This window comes from Narcine bancroftii, chromosome 8 (assembly GCF_036971445.1).
Source record: "Narcine bancroftii isolate sNarBan1 chromosome 8, sNarBan1.hap1, whole genome shotgun sequence".
Taxonomy (NCBI): domain Eukaryota; kingdom Metazoa; phylum Chordata; class Chondrichthyes; order Torpediniformes; family Narcinidae; genus Narcine; species Narcine bancroftii.
The window spans coordinates 1,614,900-1,637,358 of NC_091476.1; positions in this window are offsets into that span (position 1 = coordinate 1,614,900).

Genomic DNA, 22,459 nt, shown 5'->3' on the forward strand with positions numbered 1-22,459 from the left:
GAGGCAGGGAATCAGATGCGTGGAATCAGAGGCGGGGAATCAGAGGCGGGGAATAAGAGGCGGGGAAAGAGATGTGGGAAAAGAGAGGCAGGGAAAGAGGCGCGGAAATAGACGCAGGGAAAGAGAGGCGGGGTATCAGATGTGGGGAATCCGAGGCGGGGAATCAGAGGCGGGGAAAGAGATGTGGGGAAAGAGAGGCAGGGAAAGAGGCGCGGAAATAGACGCAGGGAAAGAGAGGCGGGGTATCAGATGTGGGGAATCTGAAGTGGAAAATCTGAGGCGGGGAATCAGAGGCGTGGAATCCGAGGCGGGGCATCAGAGGCAGGAAAAGAGATGTGGGGAAAGAGAGGCCGGGAAAGAGGCACGGAAAGAGAGGCAGGAAATCAGAGGCGGTGAATCACAGGCGGGGAATCAGAGGCGGGGAATCAGAGTCGTATTATCTGAGGCGGGGAATCGGAGGCAGGGAAACAGAGGCGGGGAAAGAGATGTGGGAAAAGAGAGGCAGAGAAGGAGGCACGAAAATAGTGGCAGGGAAAGAGAGGCGGGGAATCAGAGGCGGGGAATCAGAGGCGGGGAATCAGAGGCGGGGAATCAGAGGCGGGGAATCAGAGGCGGGGAATCAGAGGCGGGGAATCAGAGGCGGGGAATCAGAGGCGGGAAATCAGAGGCGGGCAATCAGAGGCGGGGAAGCAGAGGCGGGGAAGCAGAGGCGGGGAATCTGAGGTGGGGATTCTGAGGCAGGGAATCTGAGGTGGGGAATCTGAGGTGGGGAATCCGAGGATGAGATTCAAAGGGAGAGAATCAGAAGGGGGAAAAGATATGTAGGGAAAGAGAGGCATGGAAAGAGCCAGGGACTCTGAAGCAGGGAATCGGAGGCAGGGAAACAGAGTCGGAGAACGGAGGCGGGGAATCAGAAGCGGGGAATCAGAGGGCGGAAAAGAGATGTGGGGAAAGAGAGGCAGGGAAAGAGGCGCGGAAATAGACGCAGGGAAAGAGAGGCGGGGTATCAGATGTGGGGAATTCAAGGCGGGGAAAGAGATGTGGGGAAAGAGAGGCAGGGAAAGAGGCAAGGAAATAGAGGTGGGGAATCAGAGGCAGGGAATCAGAGGCGGAGATCCAGAGGCGGGGAATCAGAGGCGTGGAATCAGAGGGGGGAATAGAGATGTGGGAAAAGAGAGGCGGCGAAAGGGAGGCGGGGAAAGAGTCAGAGACTCTGAAACAGGGAATCTGAGTCGGGGAATCAGAGTCGGGGAATCAGAGTCGGGGAATCAGTGTCAGGGAATCAGAGTCGGGGAATCAGAGGTGGGGAATCAGAGGCGGGGAATCAGAGTCGGGGAATCAGAGGCAGGGAATCAGAGGCAGGGAATCAGAGGCGGGGAATCAGAGGCGGGGAATCAGAGTCGTGGTTTCAGAGGCGGGGAATCTGAGGCGGGGAATCAGAGGCGGGGAAAGAGATGTGGGAAAAGAGAGGCAGGGAAAGAGGCACAAAAATAGTGGCAGGGAAAGAGAGGCAGGGAATCAGATGCGTGGAATCAGAGGCGGGGAATCAGAGGCGGGGAATAAGAGGCGGGGAAAGAGATGTGGGAAAAGAGAGGCAGGGAAAGAGGCGCGGAAATAGACGCAGGGAAAGAGAGGCGGGGTATCAGATGTGGGGAATCCGAGGCGGGGAATCAGAGGCGGGGAAAGAGATGTGGGGAAAGAGAGGCAGGGAAAGAGGCGCGGAAATAGACGCAGGGAAAGAGAGGCGGGGTATCAGATGTGGGGAATCTGAAGTGGAAAATCTGAGGCGGGGAATCAGAGGCGTGGAATCCGAGGCGGGGCATCAGAGGCAGGAAAAGAGATGTGGGGAAAGAGAGGCCGGGAAAGAGGCACGGAAAGAGAGGCAGGAAATCAGAGGCGGTGAATCACAGGCGGGGAATCAGAGGCGGGGAATCAGAGTCGTATTATCTGAGGCGGGGAATCGGAGGCAGGGAAACAGAGGCGGGGAAAGAGATGTGGGAAAAGAGAGGCAGAGAAGGAGGCACGAAAATAGTGGCAGGGAAAGAGAGGCGGGGAATCAGAGGCGGGGAATCAGAGGCGGGGAATCAGAGGCGGGGAATCAGAGGCGGGGAATCAGAGGCGGGGAATCAGAGGCGGGGAATCAGAGGCGGGGAATCAGAGGCGGGAAATCAGAGGCGGGCAATCAGAGGCGGGGAAGCAGAGGCGGGGAAGCAGAGGCGGGGAATCAGAGTCGGGGAATCAGAGGCGGGGAATTTGAGGTGGGGATTCTGAGGTGGGAAATCAGAGGCTGAGATTGAAAGGGGGAGAATCAGAAGGGGGAAAAGAAATGTGGGGAAAGAGAGGCATGGAAAGAGCCAGGGACTCTGAAGCAGGGAATCGTAGGCAGGGAAACAGAGTCGGAGAAACGGAGGCGGGGAATCAGAAGCGGGGAATCAGAGGGTGGAAAAGAGATGTGGGGAAAGAGAGGCAGGGAAAGAGGCGCGGAAATAGACGCAGGGAAAGAGAGGCGGAGTATCAGATGTGGGGAATTCAAGGCGGGGAATCAGAGGCGGGGAAAGAGATGTGGGGAAAGAGATGTGGGGAAAGAGAGGCAGGGAAAGAGGCAAGGAAATAGAGGTGGGGAATCAGAGGCAGGGAATCAGAGGCGGAGATCCAGAGGCAGGGAATCTGAGGCGGGGAATCTGAGGCGGGGAATCAGAGGCGTGGAATCAGAGGGGGGAATAGAGATGTGGGAAAAGAGAGGCGGCGAAAGGGAGGCGGGGAAAGAGTCAGAGACTCTGAAACAGGGAATCGGAGTCGGGGAATCAGAGTCGGGGAATCAGAGTCGGGGAATCAGTGTCAGGGAATCAGAGTCGGGGAATCAGAGGTGGGGAATCAGAGGCGGGGAATCAGAGGCGGGGAATCAGAGGCGGGGAATCAGAGGCGGAGAATCAGAGGCGGGGAATCAGAGGCGGGGAATCAGTGGGCGGAAATGAGATGTGGGAAAAGAGAGGCAGAGAAAGAGGCACGAAAATAGTGGCAGGGAAAGAGAGGCGGGGAATCAGAGGCGGGGAACCACAGGCGGGGAATCAGAGGCTGAAATTAAAAGGGGGTGAATCAGAGGGGGGAAAAGAGATGTGGGGAAAGAAGGGCAGGGAAAGAGCCAGGGAAAGAGCCAGGGACTCTGAAGCAGGGAATCGGAGGCAGGGAAACAGAGGAAGGGAATCAGAGTGGGAGAAATGGAGGCGGGGAATCAGAGGCGGGGAATCAGAGGCGGGGAAGCAGAGGCGGGGAATCAGAGGCGGGGAATCAGAGGCGGGGAATCTGAGGTGGGGATTCTGAGGCAGGGAATCTGAGGTGGGGAATCTGAGGTGGGGAATCCGAGGATGAGTTTCAAAGGGAGAGAATCAGAAGGGGGAAAAGATATGTAGGGAAAGAGAGTCATGGAAAGAGCCAGGGACTCTGAAGCAGGGAATCGGAGGCAGGGAAACAGAGTCGGAGAACGGAGGCGGGGAATCAGAAGCGGGGAATCAGAGGGCGGAAAAGAGATGTGGGGAAAGAGAGGCAGGGAAAGAGGCGCGGAAATAGACGCAGGGAAAGAGAGGCGGGGTATCAGATGTGGGGAATTCAAGGCGGGGAAAGAGATGTGGGGAAAGAGAGGCAGGGAAAGAGGCAAGGAAATAGAGGCGGGGAATCAGAGGTGGGGATTCAGAGGCAGGGATTCAGATGAGGGGAATCAGAGGCAGGGAATCTGAGGCAGGGAATCTGAGGTGGGGAGTCTGTCGGGGAATCAGAGGCGTGGAATCAGAGGGGGGAATAGAGATGTGGGAAAAGAGAGGCGGCGAAAGGGAGGCGGGGAAAGAGTCAGAGACTCTGAAGCAGGGAATCGGAGTCGGGGAATCAGAGTCGGGGAATCAGAGGCGGGGAATCAGAGGCAGGGAATCAGAGGCGGAGAATCAGAGGCGGGGAATCAGCGGCGGGGAATCAGAGGCGGGGAATCAGAGGCGGGGAATCAGAGGCGGGGAATCAGAGGCGGGGAATCAGAGGCGGGGAATCAGTGGGCGGAAATGAGATGTGGGAAAAGAGAGGCAGAGAAAGAGGCACGAAAATAGTGGCAGGGAAAGAGAGGCGGGGAATCAGAGGCGGGGAATCACAGGCGGGGAACCAGAGGCGGGGAATCAGAGGCTGAAATTAAAAGAGGGTGAATCAGAGGGGGGAAAAGAGATGTGGGGAAAGAAGGGCAGGGAAAGAGCCAGGGAAAGAGCCAGGGACTCTGAAGCAGGGAATCGGAGGCAGGGAATCGGAGGCAGGAAAACAGAGGAAGGGAATCAGAGTCGGAGAAATGGAGGCGGGGAATCAGAAGCGTGGAATCAGAAGCGGGGAATCAGAGGACGGAAAAGAGATGTGGCGAAAGAGAGGCAGAGAAAGAGAGGCGGGTTATCAGATGTGTGCAATCCGAGGCAAGGAATCAGAAGCGGGGAATCAGAGGCGGGGAATCTAAGGTGGGGAATCGGAGTCGGGGAATCAGAGTCGTGGAATCAGAGGCGGGGAATCAGAGGATGAGAATCAGAGGAGGAGAATCAGAGGCGGGGAATCAGAGTCGGGGAATCAGAGGCGGGGAATCAGAGGCGGGGAATCAGAGGCGAGGAATCAGAGGCGGGGAATCAGAGTCGGGGAATCAGAGGCGGGGAATCAGAGGCGGGGAATCAGAGGCGGGGAATCAGAGGCGGGGAATCAGAGGCGGGGAATCAGAGGCGGGGAATCAGAGGCGGGGTATCAGAGGCGGGGTATCAGAAGCGGGGAATCAGAGGAGGGGTATCAGAGGCGGGGTATCAGAGGCGGGGTATCAGAGGCAGAGGAACGGAGGCGTGGAATCAGAGGTGGGGAATCAGAGGGCAGAAAAGAGATGTGGGGAAAGAGAGGCAGAGAAAGAGGCGTGGAAATAGACGCAGTGAAAGAGAGGAGGGGTATCAGATGCGGGGAATCCGAGGCGGGGAATCAGAGGCAGGAAAAGAGATGTGGGGAAAGAGAGTCCGGGAAAGAGGCACGGAAAGAGAGGCGGGAAATCAGAGGTGGGGAATCAGAATCGGGGAATCAGAGGCGGGGTATCAGAGGCTTGGACTCAGAGGAGGTGTATCAGAGGCGGAGAAAAGGCGGCGTGGAATCAGAGGTGGGGAATCAGAGGGCGGAAATGAGATGTGGGAAAAGAGTGGCAGAGAAGGAGGCACGAAAATAGTGGCAGGGAAAGAGAGGCAGGGAATCAGAGGCGGGGAATCAGAGGCGGGAAGTCAGAGGCGGGGAATCAGAGGGCGGAAAAGAGATGTGGGGAAAGAGAGGCAGAGAAAGAGGCGTGGAAATAGACGCAGGGAAAGAGAGGCGGGGAATCAGATGTGGGGGTTCCGAGGCGGGGAATCAGAGGTGGGGAAAGAGATGTGGAGAAAGAGAGGCAGGGAAAGAGGCAAGGAAAGAGAGGCGGGGAAAGAGGCACGGAAAGAGAGGTGGGAAATGAGAGGCGGGGAATCAGAGTCGTATTATCTGAGGTGGGGAATCTGAGGCGGGGAATCAGAGGCGGGGAAAGAGATGTGGGAAAAGAGAGGCAGAGAATGAGGCACGAAAATAGTGGCAGGGAAAGAGAGGCGGGGAATCAGAGGCGGGGAATCAGAGGCGGGGAATCAGAGGCGGGGAATCAGAGGCGGGGAATCAGAGGCGGGGAATCAGAGGCGGGGAATCAGAGGGGGGAATAGAGATGTGGGAAAAGAGAGGCGGCGAAAGGGAGGCGGGGAAAGAGTCAGAGACTCTGAAGCAGGGAATCGGAGTCGGAGAAATGGAGGCGGGGAATCAGAGGCGGGGAATCAGAGGCAGGGAATCAGAGGCGGAGAATCAGAGGCGGGGAATCAGAGGCGGGGAATCAGAGGCGGGGAATCAGAGGCGGGGAATCAGAGGCGGGGAAAGAGATGTGGAGAAAGAGAGGCAGAGAAAGAGGCGTGGAAATAGACGCAGTGAAAGCGAGGAGGGGTATCAGATGCGGGGAATCCGAGGCGGGGAATCAGAGGCAGGAAAAGAGATGTGGGGAAAGAGAGGCCGGGAAAGAGGCACGGAAAGAGAGGCGGGAAATCAGAGGTGGGGAATCAGAGGCGGGGAATCAGAGGCAGGGAATCAGAGGCGGGGAATCAGAGGCGGGGAATCAGAGGGCGGAAAAGAGATGTGGGGAAAGAGAGGCAGAGAAAGAGGCGTGGAAATAGACGCAGGGAAAGAGAGGCAGGGTATCAGATGTGGGGGATCCGAGGCGGGGAATCAGAGGTGGGGAAAGAGATGTGGAGAAAGAGAGGCAGGGAAAGAGGCACGGAAAGAGAGGCGGGGAAAGAGGCACGGAAAGAGAGGTGGGAAATGAGAGGCGGGGAATCAGAGGCGGGGAATCAGAGTCGTGGTATCAGAAGCGGGGAATTTGAGGTGGAGAATCTGAGGCGGGGAATCAGAGGCGTGGAATCCGAGGCGGGGAATCAGAGGCAGGAAAAGAGATGTGGGGAAAGAGAGGCCGGGAAAGAGGCACGGAAAGAGAGGCGGGAAATCAGAGGCGAGGAATCAGAGGCGGGGAATCAGAGTCGTGGTTTCAGAGGCGGGGAATCAGAGGCGGGGAATCAGAGTCATGGTATCAGAGGCGGGGAATCAGAGGAGGGGAATCAGAGGCGGGGAAAGAGATGTGTGAAAAGAGAGGCGGGGAAAGAGGCGCGGAAATAGACGCAGGGAAAGAGAGGCGGGGTATCAGATGTGGGGAATCCGAGGCGGGGAATCAGAGGCGGGGAAAGAGATGTGGGGAAAGAGAGGCCGGGAAAGAGGCACGGAAAGAGAGGCAGGAAATCAGAGGCGGTGAATCACAGGCGGGGAATCAGAGGCGGGGAATCAGAGGCGGGGAAAGAGATGTGGGAAAAGAGAGGCAGAGAAGGAGGCACGAAAATTGTGGCAGGGAAAGAGAGGCAGGGAATCAGAGGCAGGGAATCAGAGGCGGAGATCCAGAGGCGGGGAATCAGAGGCGTGGAATCAGAGGGGGGAATAGAGATGTGGGAAAAGAGAGGCGGCGAAAGGGAGGCGGGGAAAGAGTCAGAGACTCTGAAACAGGGAATCTGAGTCGGGGAATCAGAGTCGGGGAATCAGAGTCGGGGAATCAGTGTCAGGGAATCAGAGTCGGGGAATCAGAGGTGGGGAATCAGAGGCAGGGAATCAGAGGCAGGGAATCAGAGGCGGGGAATCAGAGGCAGGGAATCAGAGGCAGGGAATCAGAGGCGGGGAATCAGAGGCGGGGAATCAGAGGCGGGGAATCAGAGTCGTGGTTTCAGAGGCGGGGAATCTGAGGCGGGGAATCAGAGGCGGGGAAAGAGATGTGGGAAAAGAGAGGCAGGGAAAGAGGCACAAAAATAGTGGCAGGGAAAGAGAGGCGGGGAATCAGATGCGTGGAATCAGAGGCGGGGAATCAGAGGCGGGGAATCAGAGGCGGGGAATAAGAGGCGGGGAAAGAGATGTGGGAAAAGAGAGGCAGGGAAAGAGGCGCGGAAATAGACGCAGGGAAAGAGAGGCGGGGTATCAGATGTGGGGAATCCGAGGCGGGGAATCAGAGGCGGGGAAAGAGATGTGGGGAAAGAGAGGCAGGGAAAGAGGCGCGGAAATAGACGCAGGGAAAGAGAGGCGGGGTATCAGATGTGGGGAATCTGAAGTGGAAAATCTGAGGCGGGGAATCAGAGGCCTGGAATCCGAGGCGGGGCATCAGAGGCAGGAAAAGAGATGTGGGGAAAGAGAGGCCGGGAAAGAGGCACGGAAAGAGAGGCAGGAAATCAGAGGCGGTGAATCACAGGCGGGGAATCAGAGGCGGGGAATCAGAGTCGTATTATCTGAGGCGGGGAATCGGAGGCAGGGAAACAGAGGCGGGGAAAGAGATGTGGAAAAAGAGAGGCAGAGAAGGAGGCACGAAAATAGTGGCAGGGAAAGAGAGGCGGGGAATCAGAGGCGGGGAATCAGAGGCGGGGAATCAGAGGCGGGGAATCAGAGGCGGGGAATCAGAGGCGGGGAATCAGAGGCGGGGAATCAGAGGCGGGAAATCAGAGGCGGGCAATCAGAGGCGGGGAATCAGAGGCGGGGAACCAGAGGCGGGGAAGCAGAGGCGGGGAATCAGAGTCGGGGAATCAGAGGCGGGGAATTTGAGGTGGGGATTCTGAGGTGGGAAATCAGAGGCTGAGATTGAAAGGGGGAGAATCAGAAGGGGGAAAAGAAATGTGGGGAAAGAGTGGCATGGAAAGAGCCAGGGACTCTGAAGCAGGGAATCGGAGGCAGGGAAACAGAGTCGGAGAAACGGAGGCGGGGAATCAGAAGCGGGGAATCAGAGGGTGGAAAAGAGATGTGGGGAAAGAGAGGCAGGGAAAGAGGCGCGGAAATAGACGCAGGGAAAGAGAGGCGGAGTATCAGATGTGGGGAATTCAAGGCGGGGAATCAGAGGCGGGGAAAGAGATGTGGGGAAAGAGATGTGGGGAAAGAGAGGCAGGGAAAGAGGCAAGGAAATGGAGGTGGGGAATCAGAGGCAGGGAATCAGAGGCGGAGATCCAGAGGCAGGGAATCTGAGGCGGGGAATCTGAGGCGGGGAATCAGAGGCGTGGAATCAGAGGGGGGAATAGAGATGTGGGAAAAGAGAGGCGGCGAAAGGGAGGCGGGGAAAGAGTCAGAGACTCTGAAACAGGGAATCGGAGTCGGGGAATCAGAGGCAGGGAATCAGAGGCAGGGAATCAGAGGCGGGGAATCAGAGGCAGGGAATCAGAGGCAGGGAATCAGAGGCGGGGAATCAGAGGCGGGGAATCAGAGGCGGAGAATCAGAGGCGGGGAATCAGAGGCGGGGAATCAGTGGGCGGAAATGAGATGTGGGAAAAGAGAGGCAGAGAAAGAGGCACGAAAATAGTGGCAGGGAAAGAGAGGCGGGGAATCAGAGGCGGGGAACCACAGGCGGGGAATCAGAGGCTGAAATTAAAAGGGGGTGAATCAGAGGGGGGAAAAGAGATGTGGGGAAAGAAGGGCAGGGAAAGAGCCAGGGAAAGAGCCAGGGACTCTGAAGCAGGGAATCGGAGGCAGGGAAACAGAGGAAGGGAATCAGAGTGGGAGAAATGGAGGCGGGGAATCAGAGGCGGGGAATCAGAGGCGGGGAAGCAGAGGCGGGGAATCAGAGGCGGGGAATCAGAGGCGGGGAATCTGAGGTGGGGATTCTGAGGCAGGGAATCTGAGGTGGGGAATCTGAGGTGGGGAATCCGAGGATGAGATTCAAAGGGAGAGAATCAGAAGGGGGAAAAGATATGTAGGGAAAGAGAGGCATGGAAAGAGCCAGGGACTCTGAAGCAGGGAATCGGAGGCAGGGAAACAGAGTCGGAGAACGGAGGCGGGGAATCAGAAGCGGGGAATCAGAGGGCGGAAAAGAGATGTGGGGAAAGAGAGGCAGGGAAAGAGGCGCGGAAATAGACGCAGGGAAAGAGAGGCGGGGTATCAGATGTGGGGAATTCAAGGCGGGGAAAGAGATGTGGGGAAAGAGAGGCAGGGAAAGAGGCAAGGAAATAGAGGCGGGGAATCAGAGGTGGGGATTCAGAGGCAGGGATTCAGATGAGGGGAATCAGAGGCAGGGAATCTGAGGCAGGGAATCTGAGGTGGGGAGTCTGTCGGGGAATCAGAGGCGTGGAATCAGAGGGGGGAATAGAGATGTGGGAAAAGAGAGGCGGCGAAAGGGAGGCGGGGAAAGAGTCATAGACTCTGAAGCAGGGAATCGGAGTCGGGGAATCAGAGTCGGGGAATCAGAGGCGGGGAATCAGAGGCAGGGAATCAGAGGCGGAGAATCAGAGGCGGGGAATCAGAGGCGGGGAATCAGAGGCGGGGAATCAGAGGCGGGGAATCAGAGGCGGGGAATCAGAGGCGGGGAATCAGAGGCGGGGAATCAGTGGGCGGAAATGAGATGTGGGAAAAGAGAGGCAGAGAAAGAGGCACGAAAATAGTGGCAGGGAAAGAGAGGCGGGGAATCACAGGCGGGGAATCACAGGCGGGGAACCAGAGGCGGGGAATCAGAGGCTGAAATTAAAAGAGGGTGAATCAGAGGGGGGAAAAGAGATGTGGGGAAAGAAGGGCAGGGAAAGAGCCAGGGAAAGAGCCAGGGACTCTGAAGCAGGGAATCGGAGGCAGGGAATCGGAGGCAGGAAAACAGAGGAAGGGAATCAGAGTCGGAGAAATGGAGGCGGGGAATCAGAAGCGGGGAATCAGAAGCGGGGAATCAGAGGACGGAAAAGAGATGTGGCGAAAGAGAGGCAGAGAAAGAGAGGCGGGTTATCAGATGTGTGCAATCCGAGGCAAGGAATCAGAGGCGGGGAATCAGAGGCGGGGAATCAGAGGCGGGGAAAGAGATGTGGGAAAAGAGAGGCGGGGAAAGAGGCGCGGAAATAGACGCAGGGAAAGAGAGGCGGGGTATCAGATGTGGGGAATCCGAGGCGGGGAATCAGAGGCGGGGAAAGAGATGTGGGGAAAGAGAGGCAGGGAAAGAGGCGCGGAAATAGACGCAGGGAAAGAGAGGCGGGGTATCAGATGTGGGGAATCTGAGGTGGAAAATCTGAGGCGGGGAATCAGAGGCGTGGAATCCGAGGCGGGGCATCAGAGGCAGGAAAAGAGATGTGGGGAAAGAGAGGCCGGGAAAGAGGCACGGAAAGAGAGGCGGTGAATCACAGGCGGGGAATCAGAGGCGGGGAATCAGAGTCGTATTATCTGAGGCGGGGAATCGGAGGCAGGGAATCAGAGGCGGGGAAAGAGATGTGGGAAAAGAGAGGCAGAGAAGGAGGCACGAAAATAGTGGCAGGGAAAGAGAGGCAGGGAATCAGAGGCGGGGAATCAGAGGCGGGGAATCAGAGGCGGGGAATCAGAGGCGGGGAATCAGAGGCGGGGAATCAGAGGCGGGGAATCAGAGGCGGGGAATCAGAGGCGGGGAATCAGAGGCGGGAAATCAGAGGCGGGCAATCAGAGGCGGGGAAGCAGAGGCGGGGAAGCAGAGGCGGGGAATCAGAGTCGGGGAATCAGAGGCGGGGAATTTGAGGTGGGGATTCTGAGGTGGGAAATCAGAGGCTGAGATTGAAAGGGGGAGAATCAGAAGGGGGAAAAGAAATGTGGGGAAAGAGAGGCATGGAAAGAGCCAGGGACTCTGAAGCAGGGAATCGGAGGCAGGGAAACAGAGTCGGAGAAACGGAGGCGGGGAATCAGAAGCGGGGAATCAGAGGGTGGAAAAGAGATGTGGGGAAAGAGAGGCAGGGAAAGAGGCGCGGAAATAGACGCAGGGAAAGAGAGGCGGAGTATCAGATGTGGGGAATTCAAGGCGGGGAATCAGAGGCGGGGAAAGAGATGTGGGGAAAGAGAGGCAGGGAAAGAGGCAAGGAAAGAGAGGCGGGGAAAGAGGCACGGAAAGAGAGGTGGGAAATGAGAGGCGGGGAATCAGAGGCGGGGAATCAGAGTCGTGGTATCAGAAGCGGGGAATTTGAGGTGGAGAATCTGAGGCGGGGAATCAGAGGCGTGGAATCCGAGGCGGGGAATCTGAGGCGGGGAATCAGAGGAGGGGAATCAGAGGCGAGGAAAGAGATGTGGGAAAAGAGAGGCGGGGAAAGAGGCGCGGAAATAGACGCAGGGAAAGAGAGGCGGGGTATCAGATGTGGGGAATCCGAGGCGGGGAATCAGAGGCGGGGAAAGAGATGTGGGGAAAGAGAGGCAGGGAAAGAGGCGCGGAAATAGACGCAGGGAAAGAGAGGCGGGGTATCAGATGTGGGGAATCTGAGGTGGAAAATCTGAGGCGGGGAATCAGAGGCGTGGAATCCGAGGCGGGGCATCAGAGGCAGGAAAAGAGATGTGGGGAAAGAGAGGCCGGGAAAGAGGCACGGAAAGAGAGGCAGGAAATCAGAGGCGGTGAATCACAGGCGGGGAATCAGAGGCGGGGAATCAGAGTCGTATTATCTGAGGCGGGGAATCGGAGGCAGGGAATCAGAGGCGGGGAAAGAGATGTGGGAAAAGAGAGGCAGAGAAGGAGGCACGAAAATAGTGGCAGGGAAAGAGAGGCAGGGAATCAGAGGCAGGGAATCAGAGGCGGAGATCCAGAGGCGGGGAATCAGAGGCGTGGAATCAGAGGGGGGAATAGAGATGTGGGAAAAGAGAGGCGGCGAAAGGGAGGCGGGGAAAGAGTCAGAGACTCTGAAACAGGGAATCTGAGTCGGGGAATCAGAGTCGGGGAATCAGAGTCGGGGAATCAGTGTCAGGGAATCAGAGTCGGGGAATCAGAGGTGGGGAATCAGAGGCGGGGAATCAGAGTCGGGGAATCAGAGGCAGGGAATCAGAGGCAGGGAATCAGAGGCGGGGAATCAGAGGCGGGGAATCAGAGGCGGGGAATCAGAGTCGTGGTTTCAGAGGCGGGGAATCTGAGGCGGGGAATCAGAGGCGGGGAAAGAGATGTGGGAAAAGAGAGGCAGGGAAAGAGGCACAAAAATAGTGGCAGGGAAAGAGAGGCGGGGAATCAGATGCGTGGAATCAGAGGCGGGGAATCAGAGGCGGGGAATCAGAGGCGGGGAATAAGAGGCGGGGAAAGAGATGTGGGAAAAGAGAGGCAGGGAAAGAGGCGCGGAAATAGACGCAGGGAAAGAGAGGCGGGGTATCAGATGTGGGGAATCCGAGGCGGGGAATCAGAGGCGGGGAAAGAGATGTGGGGAAAGAGAGGCCGGGAAAGAGGCACGGAAAGAGAGGCAGGAAATCAGAGGCGGTGAATCACAGGCGGGGAATCAGAGGCGGGGAATCAGAGTCGTATTATCTGAGGCGGGGAATCGGAGGCAGGGAAACAGAGGCGGGGAAAGAGATGTGGAAAAAGAGAGGCAGAGAAGGAGGCACGAAAATAGTGGCAGGGAAAGAGAGGCGGGGAATCAGAGGCGGGGAATCAGAGGCGGGGAATCAGAGGCGGGGAATCAGAGGCGGGGAATCAGAGGCGGGGAATCAGAGGCGGGGAATCAGAGGCGGGGAATCAGAGGCGGGAAATCAGAGGCGGGCAATCAGAGGCGGGGAAGCAGAGGAGGGGAAGCAGAGGCGGGGAATCAGAGTCGGGGAATCAGAGGCGGGGAATTTGAGGTGGGGATTCTGAGGTGGGAAATCAGAGGCTGAGATTGAAAGGGGGAGAATCAGAAGGGGGAAAAGAAATGTGGGGAAAGAGAGGCATGGAAAGAGCCAGGGACTCTGAAGCAGGGAATCGGAGGCAGGGAAACAGAGTCGGAGAAACGGAGGCGGGGAATCAGAAGCGGGGAATCAGAGGGTGGAAAAGAGATGTGGGGAAAGAGAGGCAGGGAAAGAGGCGCGGAAATAGACGCAGGGAAAGAGAGGCGGAGTATCAGATGTGGGGAATTCAAGGCGGGGAATCAGAGGCGGGGAAAGAGATGTGGGGAAAGAGAGGCAGGGAAAGAGGCGCGGAAATAGACGCAGGGAAAGAGAGGCGGAGTATCAGATGTGGGGAATTCAAGGCGGGGAATCAGAGGCGGGGAAAGAGATGTGGGGAAAGAGATGTGGGGAAAGAGAGGCAGGGAAAGAGGCAAGGAAATAGAGGTGGGGAATCAGAGGCAGGGAATCAGAGGCGGAGATCCAGAGGCAGGGAATCTGAGGCGGGGAATCTGAGGCGGGGAATCAGAGGCGTGGAATCAGAGGGGGGAATAGAGATGTGGGAAAAGAGAGGCGGCGAAAGGGAGGCGGGGAAAGAGTCAGAGACTCTGAAACAGGGAATCGGAGTCGGGGAATCAGAGTCGGGGAATCAGAGTCGGGGAATCAGTGTCAGGGAATCAGAGTCGGGGAATCAGAGGTGGGGAATCAGAGGCGGGGAATCAGAGTCGGGGAATCAGAGGCAGGGAATCAGAGGCAGGGAATCAGAGGCGGGGAATCAGAGGCGGAGAATCAGAGGCGGGGAATCAGAGGCGGGGAATCAGTGGGCGGAAATGAGATGTGGGAAAAGAGAGGCAGAGAAAGAGGCACGAAAATAGTGGCAGGGAAAGAGAGGCGGGGAATCAGAGGCGGGGAACCACAGGCGGGGAATCAGAGGCTGAAATTAAAAGGGGGTGAATCAGAGGGGGGAAAAGAGATGTGGGGAAAGAAGGGCAGGGAAAGAGCCAGGGACTCTGAAGCAGGGAATCGGAGGCAGGGAAACAGAGGAAGGGAATCAGAGTGGGAGAAATGGAGGCGGGGAATCAGAGGCGGGGAATCAGAGGCGGGGAAGCAGAGGCGGGGAATCAGAGGCGGGGAATCAGAGGCGGGGAATCTGAGGTGGGGATTCTGAGGCAGGGAATCTGAGGTGGGGAATCTGAGGTGGGGAATCCGAGGATGAGATTCAAAGGGAGAGAATCAGAAGGGGGAAAAGATATGTAGGGAAAGAGAGGCATGGAAAGAGCCAGGGACTCTGAAGCAGGGAATCGGAGGCAGGGAAACAGAGTCGGAGAACGGAGGCGGGGAATCAGAAGCGGGGAATCAGAGGGCGGAAAAGAGATGTGGGGAAAGAGAGGCAGGGAAAGAGGCGCGGAAATAGACGCAGGGAAAGAGAGGCGGGGTATCAGATGTGGGGAATTCAAGGCGGGGAAAGAGATGTGGGGAAAGAGAGGCAGGGAAAGAGGCAAGGAAATAGAGGCGGGGAATCAGAGGTGGGGATTCAGAGGCAGGGATTCAGATGAGGGGAATCAGAGGCAGGGAATCTGAGGCAGGGAATCTGAGGTGGGGAGTCTGTCGGGGAATCAGAGGCGTGGAATCAGAGGGGGGAATAGAGATGTGGGAAAAGAGAGGCGGCGAAAGGGAGGCGGGGAAAGAGTCAGAGACTCTGAAGCAGGGAATCGGAGTCGGGGAATCAGAGTCGGGGAATCAGAGGCGGGGAATCAGAGGCAGGGAATCAGAGGCGGAGAATCAGAGGCGGGGAATCAGAGGCGGGGAATCAGAGGCGGGGAATCAGAGGCGGGGAATCAGAGGCGGGGAATCAGAGGCGGGGAATCAGTGGGCGGAAATGAGATGTGGGAAAAGAGAGGCAGAGAAAGAGGCACGAAAATAGTGGCAGGGAAAGAGAGGCGGGGAATCAGAGGCGGGGAATCACAGGCGGGGAACCAGAGGCGGGGAATCAGAGGCTGAAATTAAAAGAGGGTGAATCAGAGGGGGGAAAAGAGATGTGGGGAAAGAAGGGCAGGGAAAGAGCCAGTGAAAGAGCCAGGGACTCTGAAGCAGGGAATCGGAGGCAGGGAATCGGAGGCAGGAAAACAGAGGAAGGGAATCAGAGTCGGAGAAATGGAGGCGGGGAATCAGAAGCGTGGAATCAGAAGCGGGGAATCAGAGGACGGAAAAGAGATGTGGCGAAAGAGAGGCAGAGAAAGAGAGGCGGGTTATCAGATGTGTGCAATCCGAGGCAAGGAATCAGAGGCGGGGAATCAGAGGCGGGGAATAGGAGGCGGGGAATCAGAGGCGGGGAATCTAAGGTGGGGAATCGGAGTCGGGGAATCAGAGTCGTGGAATCAGAGGCGGGGAATCAGAGGATGAGAATCAGAGGAGGAGAATCAGAGGCGGGGAATCAGAGTCGGGGAATCAGAGGCGGGGAATCAGAGGCGGGGAATCAGAGGCGGGGAATCAGAGGCGGGGAATCAGAGGCGGGGAATCAGAGGCGGGGTATCAGAGGCGGGGTATCAGAAGCGGGGAATCAGAGGAGGGGTATCAGAGGCGGGGTATCAGAGGCGGGGTATCAGAGGCAGAGGAACGGAGGCGTGGAATCAGAGGTGGGGAATCAGAGGGCAGAAAAGAGATGTGGGGAAAGAGAGGCAGAGAAAGAGGCGTGGAAATAGACGCAGTGAAAGAGAGGAGGGGTATCAGATGCGGGGAATCCGAGGCGGGGAATCAGAGGCAGGAAAAGAGATGTGGGGAAAGAGAGTCCGGGAAAGAGGCACGGAAAGAGAGGCGGGAAATCAGAGGTGGGGAATCAGAATCGGGGAATCAGAGGCGGGGTATCAGAGGCTTGGACTCAGAGGAGGTGTATCAGAGGCGGAGAAAAGGCGGCGTGGAATCAGAGGTGGGGAATCAGAGGGCGGAAATGAGATGTGGGAAAAGAGTGGCAGAGAAGGAGGCACGAAAATAGTGGCAGGGAAAGAGAGGCAGGGAATCAGAGGCGGGGAATCAGAGGCGGGAAGTCAGAGGCGGGGAATCAGAGGGCGGAAAAGAGATGTGGGGAAAGAGAGGCAGAGAAAGAGGCGTGGAAATAGACGCAGGGAAAGAGAGGCGGGGAATCAGATGTGGGGGATCCGAGGCGGGGAATCAGAGGTGGGGAAAGAGATGTGGAGAAAGAGAGGCAGGGAAAGAGGCAAGGAAAGAGAGGCGGGGAAAGAGGCACGGAAAGAGAGGTGGGAAATGAGAGGCGGGGAATCAGAGTCGTATTATCTGAGGTGGGGAATCTGAGGCGGGGAATCAGAGGCGGGGAAAGAGATGTGGGAAAAGAGAGGCAGAGAATGAGGCACGAAAATAGTGGCAGGGAAAGAGAGGCGGGGAATCAGAGGCGGGGAATCAGAGGCGGGGAATCAGAGGCGGGGAATCAGAGGCGGGGAATCAGAGGCGGGGAATCAGAGGGGGGAATAGAGATGTGGGAAAAGAGAGGCGGCGAAAGGGAGGCGGGGAAAGAGTCAGAGACTCTGAAGCAGGGAATCGGAGTCGGAGAAATGGAGGCGGGGAATCAGAGGCAGGGAATCAGAGGCGGAGAATCAGAGGCGGGGAATCAGAGGCGGGGAATCAGAGGCGGGGAATCAGAGGCGGGGAAAGAGATGTGGAGAAAGAGAGGCAGAGAAAGAGGCGTGGAAATAGACGCAGTGAAAGCGAGGAGGGGTATCAGATGCGGGGAATCCGAGGCGGGGAATCAGAGGCAGGAAAAGAGATGTGGGGAAAGAGAGGCCGGGAAAGAGGCACGGAAAGAGAGGCGGGAAATCAGAGGTGGGGAATCAGAGGCGGGGAATCAGAGGCAGGGAATCAGAGGTGGGGAATCAGAGGCGGGGAATCAGAGGGCGGAAAAGAGATGTGGGGAAAGAGAGGCAGAGAAAGAGGCGTGGAAATAGACGCAGGGAAAGAGAGGCAGGGTATCAGATGTGGGGGATCCGAGGCGGGGAATCAGAGGTGGGGAAAGAGATGTGGAGAAAGAGAGGCAGGGAAAGAGGCAAGGAAAGAGAGGCGGGGAAAGAGGCACGGAAAGAGAGGTGGGAAATGAGAGGCGGGGAATCAGAGGCGGGGAATCAGAGTCGTGGTATCAGAAGCGGGGAATTTGAGGTGGAGAATCTGAGGCGGGGAATCAGAGGCGTGGAATCCGAGGCGGGGAATCAGAGGCAGGAAAAGAGATGTGGGGAAAGAGAGGCCGGGAAAGAGGCACGGAAAGAGAGGCGGGAAAACAGAGGCGAGGAATCAGAGGCGGGGAATCAGAGTCGTGGTTTCAGAGGCGGGGAATCAGAGGCGGGGAATCAGAGTCATGGTATCAGAGGCGGGGAATCAGAGGCGGGGAATCAGAGGCGGGGAAAGAGATGTGGGAAAAGAGAGGCGGGGAAAGAGGCGCGGAAATAGACGCAGGGAAAGAGAGGCGGGGTATCAGATGTGGGGAATCCGAGGCGGGGAATCAGAGGCGGGGAAAGAGATGTGGGGAAAGAGAGGCAGGGAAAGAGGCGCGGAAATAGACGCAGGGAAAGAGAGGCGGGGTATCAGATGTGGGGAATCTGAGGTGGAAAATCTGAGGCGGGGAATCAGAGGCGTGGAATCCGAGGCGGGGCATCAGAGGCAGGAAAAGAGATGTGGGGAAAGAGAGGCCGGGAAAGAGGCACGGAAAGAGAGGCGGTGAATCACAGGCGGGGAATGAGAGGCGGGGAATCAGAGTCGTATTATCTGAGGCGGGGAATCGGAGGCAGGGAATCAGAGGCGGGGAAAGAGATGTGGGAAAAGAGAGGCAGAGAAGGAGGCACGAAAATAGTGGCAGGGAAAGAGAGGCGGGGAATCAGAGGCGGGGAATCAGAGGCGGGGAATCAGAGGCGGGGAATCAGAGGCGGGGAATCAGAGGCGGGAAATCAGAGGCGGGCAATCAGAGGCGGGGAAGCAGAGGCGGGGAAGCAGAGGCAGGGAATCAGAGTCGGGGAATCAGAGGCGGGGAATTTGAGGTGGGGATTCTGAGGTGGGAAATCAGAGGCTGAGATTGAAAGGGGGAGAATCAGAAGGGGGAAAAGAAATGTGGGGAAAGAGAGGCATGGAAAGAGCCAGGGACTCTGAAGCAGGGAATCGGAGGCAGGGAAACAGAGTCGGAGAAACGGAGGCGGGGAATCAGAAGCGGGGAATCAGAGGGTGGAAAAGAGATGTGGGGAAAGAGAGGCAGGGAAAGAGGCGCGGAAATAGACGCAGGGAAAGAGAGGCGGAGTATCAGATGTGGGGAATTCAAGGCGGGGAATCAGAGGCGGGGAAAGAGATGTGGGGAAAGAGAGGCAGGGAAAGAGGCAAGGAAAGAGAGGCGGGGAAAGAGGCACGGAAAGAGAGGTGGGAAATGAGAGGCGGGGAATCAGAGGCGGGGAATCAGAGTCGTGGTATCAGAAGCGGGGAATTTGAGGTGGAGAATCTGAGGCGGGGAATCAGAGGCGTGGAATCCGAGGCGGGGAATCTGAGGCGGGGAATCAGAGGAGGGGAATCAGAGGCGAGGAAAGAGATGTGGGAAAAGAGAGGCGGGGAAAGAGGCGCGGAAATAGACGCAGGGAAAGAGAGGCGGGGTATCAGATGTGGGGAATCCGAGGCGGGGAATCAGAGGCGGGGAAAGAGATGTGGGGAAAGAGAGGCAGGGAAAGAGGCGCGGAAATAGACGCAGGGAAAGAGAGGCGGGGTATCAGATGTGGGGAATCTGAGGTGGAAAATCTGAGGCGGGGAATCAGAGGCGTGGAATCCGAGGCGGGGCATCAGAGGCAGGAAAAGAGATGTGGGGAAAGAGAGGCCGGGAAAGAGGCACGGAAAGAGAGGCAGGAAATCAGAGGCGGTGAATCACAGGCGGGGAATCAGAGGCGGGGAATCAGAGTCGTATTATCTGAGGCGGGGAATCGGAGGCAGGGAATCAGAGGCGGGGAAAGAGATGTGGGAAAAGAGAGGCAGAGAAGGAGGCACGAAAATAGTGGCAGGGAAAGAGAGGCAGGGAATCAGAGGCAGGGAATCAGAGGCGGAGATCCAGAGGCGGGGAATCAGAGGCGTGGAATCAGAGGGGGGAATAGAGATGTGGGAAAAGAGAGGCGGCGAAAGGGAGGCGGGGAAAGAGTCAGAGACTCTGAAACAGGGAATCTGAGTCGGGGAATCAGAGTCGGGGAATCAGAGTCGGGGAATCAGTGTCAGGGAATCAGAGTCGGGGAATCAGAGGTGGGGAATCAGAGGCGGGGAATCAGAGTCGGGGAATCAGAGGCAGGGAATCAGAGGCGGGGAATCAGAGGCGGGGAATCAGAGGCGGGGAATCAGAGTCGTGGTTTCAGAGGCGGGGAATCTGAGGCGGGGAATCAGAGGCGGGGAATAAGAGGCGGGGAAAGAGATGTGGGAAAAGAGAGGCAGGGAAAGAGGCGCGGAAATAGACGCAGGGAAAGAGAGGCGGGGTATCAGATGTGGGGAATCCGAGGCGGGGAATCAGAGGCGGGGAAAGAGATGTGGGGAAAGAGAGGCAGGGAAAGAGGCGCGGAAATAGACGCAGGGAAAGAGAGGCGGGGTATCAGATGTGGGGAATCTGAAGTGGAAAATCTGAGGCGGGGAATCAGAGGCGTGGAATCCGAGGCGGGGCATCAGAGGCAGGAAAAGAGATGTGGGGAAAGAGAGGCCAGGAAAGAGGCACGGAAAGAGAGGCAGGAAATCAGAGGCGGTGAATCACAGGCGGGGAATCAGAGGCGGGGAATCAGAGTCGTATTATCTGAGGCGGGGAATCGGAGGCAGGGAAACAGAGGCGGGGAAAGAGATGTGGAAAAAGAGAGGCAGAGAAGGAGGCACGAAAATAGTGGCAGGGAAAGAGAGGCGGGGAATCAGAGGCGGGGAATCAGAGGCGGGGAATCAGAGGCGGGGAATCAGAGGCGGGGAATCAGAGGCGGGGAATCAGAGGCGGGGAATCAGAGGCGGGAAATCAGAGGCGGGCAATCAGAGGCGGGCAATCAGAGGCGGGGAATCAGAGGCGGGGAAGCAGAGGCGGGGAAGCAGAGGCGGGGAATCAGAGTCGGGGAATCAGAGGCGGGGAATTTGAGGTGGGGATTCTGAGGTGGGAAATCAGAGGCTGAGATTGAAAGGGGGAGAATCAGAAGGGGGAAAAGAAATGTGGGGAAAGAGAGGCATGGAAAGAGCCAGGGACTCTGAAGCAGGGAATCGGAGGCAGGGAAACAGAGTCGGAGAAACGGAGGCGGGGAATCAGAAGCGGGGAATCAGAGGGTGGAAAAGAGATGTGGGGAAAGAGAGGCAGGGAAAGAGGCGCGGAAATAGACGCAGGGAAAGAGAGGCGGAGTATCAGATGTGGGGAATTCAAGGCGGGGAATCAGAGGCGGGGAAAGAGATGTGGGGAAAGAGAGGCAGGGAAAGAGGCAAGGAAAGAGAGGCGGGGAAAGAGGCACGGAAAGAGAGGTGGGAAATGAGAGGCGGGGAATCAGAGGCGGGGAATCAGAGTCGTGGTATCAGAAGCGGGGAATTTGAGGTGGAGAATCTGAGGCGGGGAATCAGAGGCGTGGAATCCGAGGTGGGGAATCTGAGGCGGGGAATCAGAGGAGGGGAATCAGAGGCGAGGAAAGAGATGTGGGAAAAGAGAGGCGGGGAAAGAGGCGCGGAAATAGACGCAGGGAAAGAGAGGCGGGGTATCAGATGTGGGGAATCCGAGGCGGGGAATCAGAGGCGGGGAAAGAGATGTGGGGAAAGAGAGGCAGGGAAAGAGGCGCGGAAATAGACGCAGGGAAAGAGAGGCGGGGTATCAGATGTGGGGAATCTGAGGTGGAAAATCTGAGGCGGGGAATCAGAGGCGTGGAATCCGAGGCGGGGCATCAGAGGCAGGAAAAGAGATGTGGGGAAAGAGAGGCCGGGAAAGAGGCACGGAAAGAGAGGCAGGAAATCAGAGGCGGTGAATCACAGGCGGGGAATCAGAGGCGGGGAATCAGAGTCGTATTATCTGAGGCGGGGAATCGGAGGCAGGGAATCAGAGGCGGGGAAAGAGATGTGGGAAAAGAGAGGCAGAGAAGGAGGCACGAAAATAGTGGCAGGGAAAGAGAGGCAGGGAATCAGAGGCAGGGAATCAGAGGCGGAGATCCAGAGGCGGGGAATCAGAGGCGTGGAATCAGAGGGGGGAATAGAGATGTGGGAAAAGAGAGGCGGCGAAAGGGAGGCGGGGAAAGAGTCAGAGACTCTGAAACAGGGAATCTGAGTCGGGGAATCAGAGTCGGGGAATCAGAGTCGGGGAATCAGTGTCAGGGAATCAGAGTCGGGGAATCAGAGGTGGGGAATCAGAGGCGGGGAATCAGAGTCGGGGAATCAGAGGCAGGGAATCAGAGGCAGGGAATCAGAGGCGGGGAATCAGAGGCGGGGAATCAGAGGCGGGGAATCAGAGTCGTGGTTTCAGAGGCGGGGAATCTGAGGCGGGGAATCAGAGGCGGGGAAAGAGATGTGGGAAAAGAGAGGCAGGGAAAGAGGCACAAAAATAGTGGCAGGGAAAGAGAGGCGGGGAATCAGATGCGTGGAATCAGAGGCGGGGAATCAGAGGCGGGGAATCAGAGGCGGGGAATCAGAGGCGGGGAATTTGAGGTGGGGATTCTGAGGTGGGAAATCAGAGGCTGAGATTGAAAGGGGGAGAATCAGAAGGGGGAAAAGAAATGTGGGGAAAGAGAGGCATGGAAAGAGCCAGGGACTCTGAAGCAGGGAATCGGAGGCAGGGAAACAGAGTCGGAGAAACGGAGGCGGGGAATCAGAAGCGGGGAATCAGAGGGTGGAAAAGAGATGTGGGGAAAGAGAGGCAGGGAAAGAGGCGCGGAAATAGACGCAGGGAAAGAGAGGCGGAGTATCAGATGTGGGGAATTCAAGGCGGGGAATCAGAGGCGGGGAAAGAGATGTGGGGAAAGAGAGGCAGGGAAAGAGGCGCGGAAATAGACGCAGGGAAAGAGAGGCGGAGTATCAGATGTGGGGAATTCAAGGCGGGGAATCAGAGGCGGGGAAAGAGATGTGGGGAAAGAGATGTGGGGAAAGAGAGGCAGGGAAAGAGGCAAGGAAATAGAGGTGGGGAATCAGAGGCAGGGAATCAGAGGCGGAGATCCAGAGGCAGGGAATCTGAGGCGGGGAATCTGAGGCGGGGAATCAGAGGCGTGGAATCAGAGGGGGGAATAGAGATGTGGGAAAAGAGAGGCGGCGAAAGGGAGGCGGGGAAAGAGTCAGAGACTCTGAAACAGGGAATCGG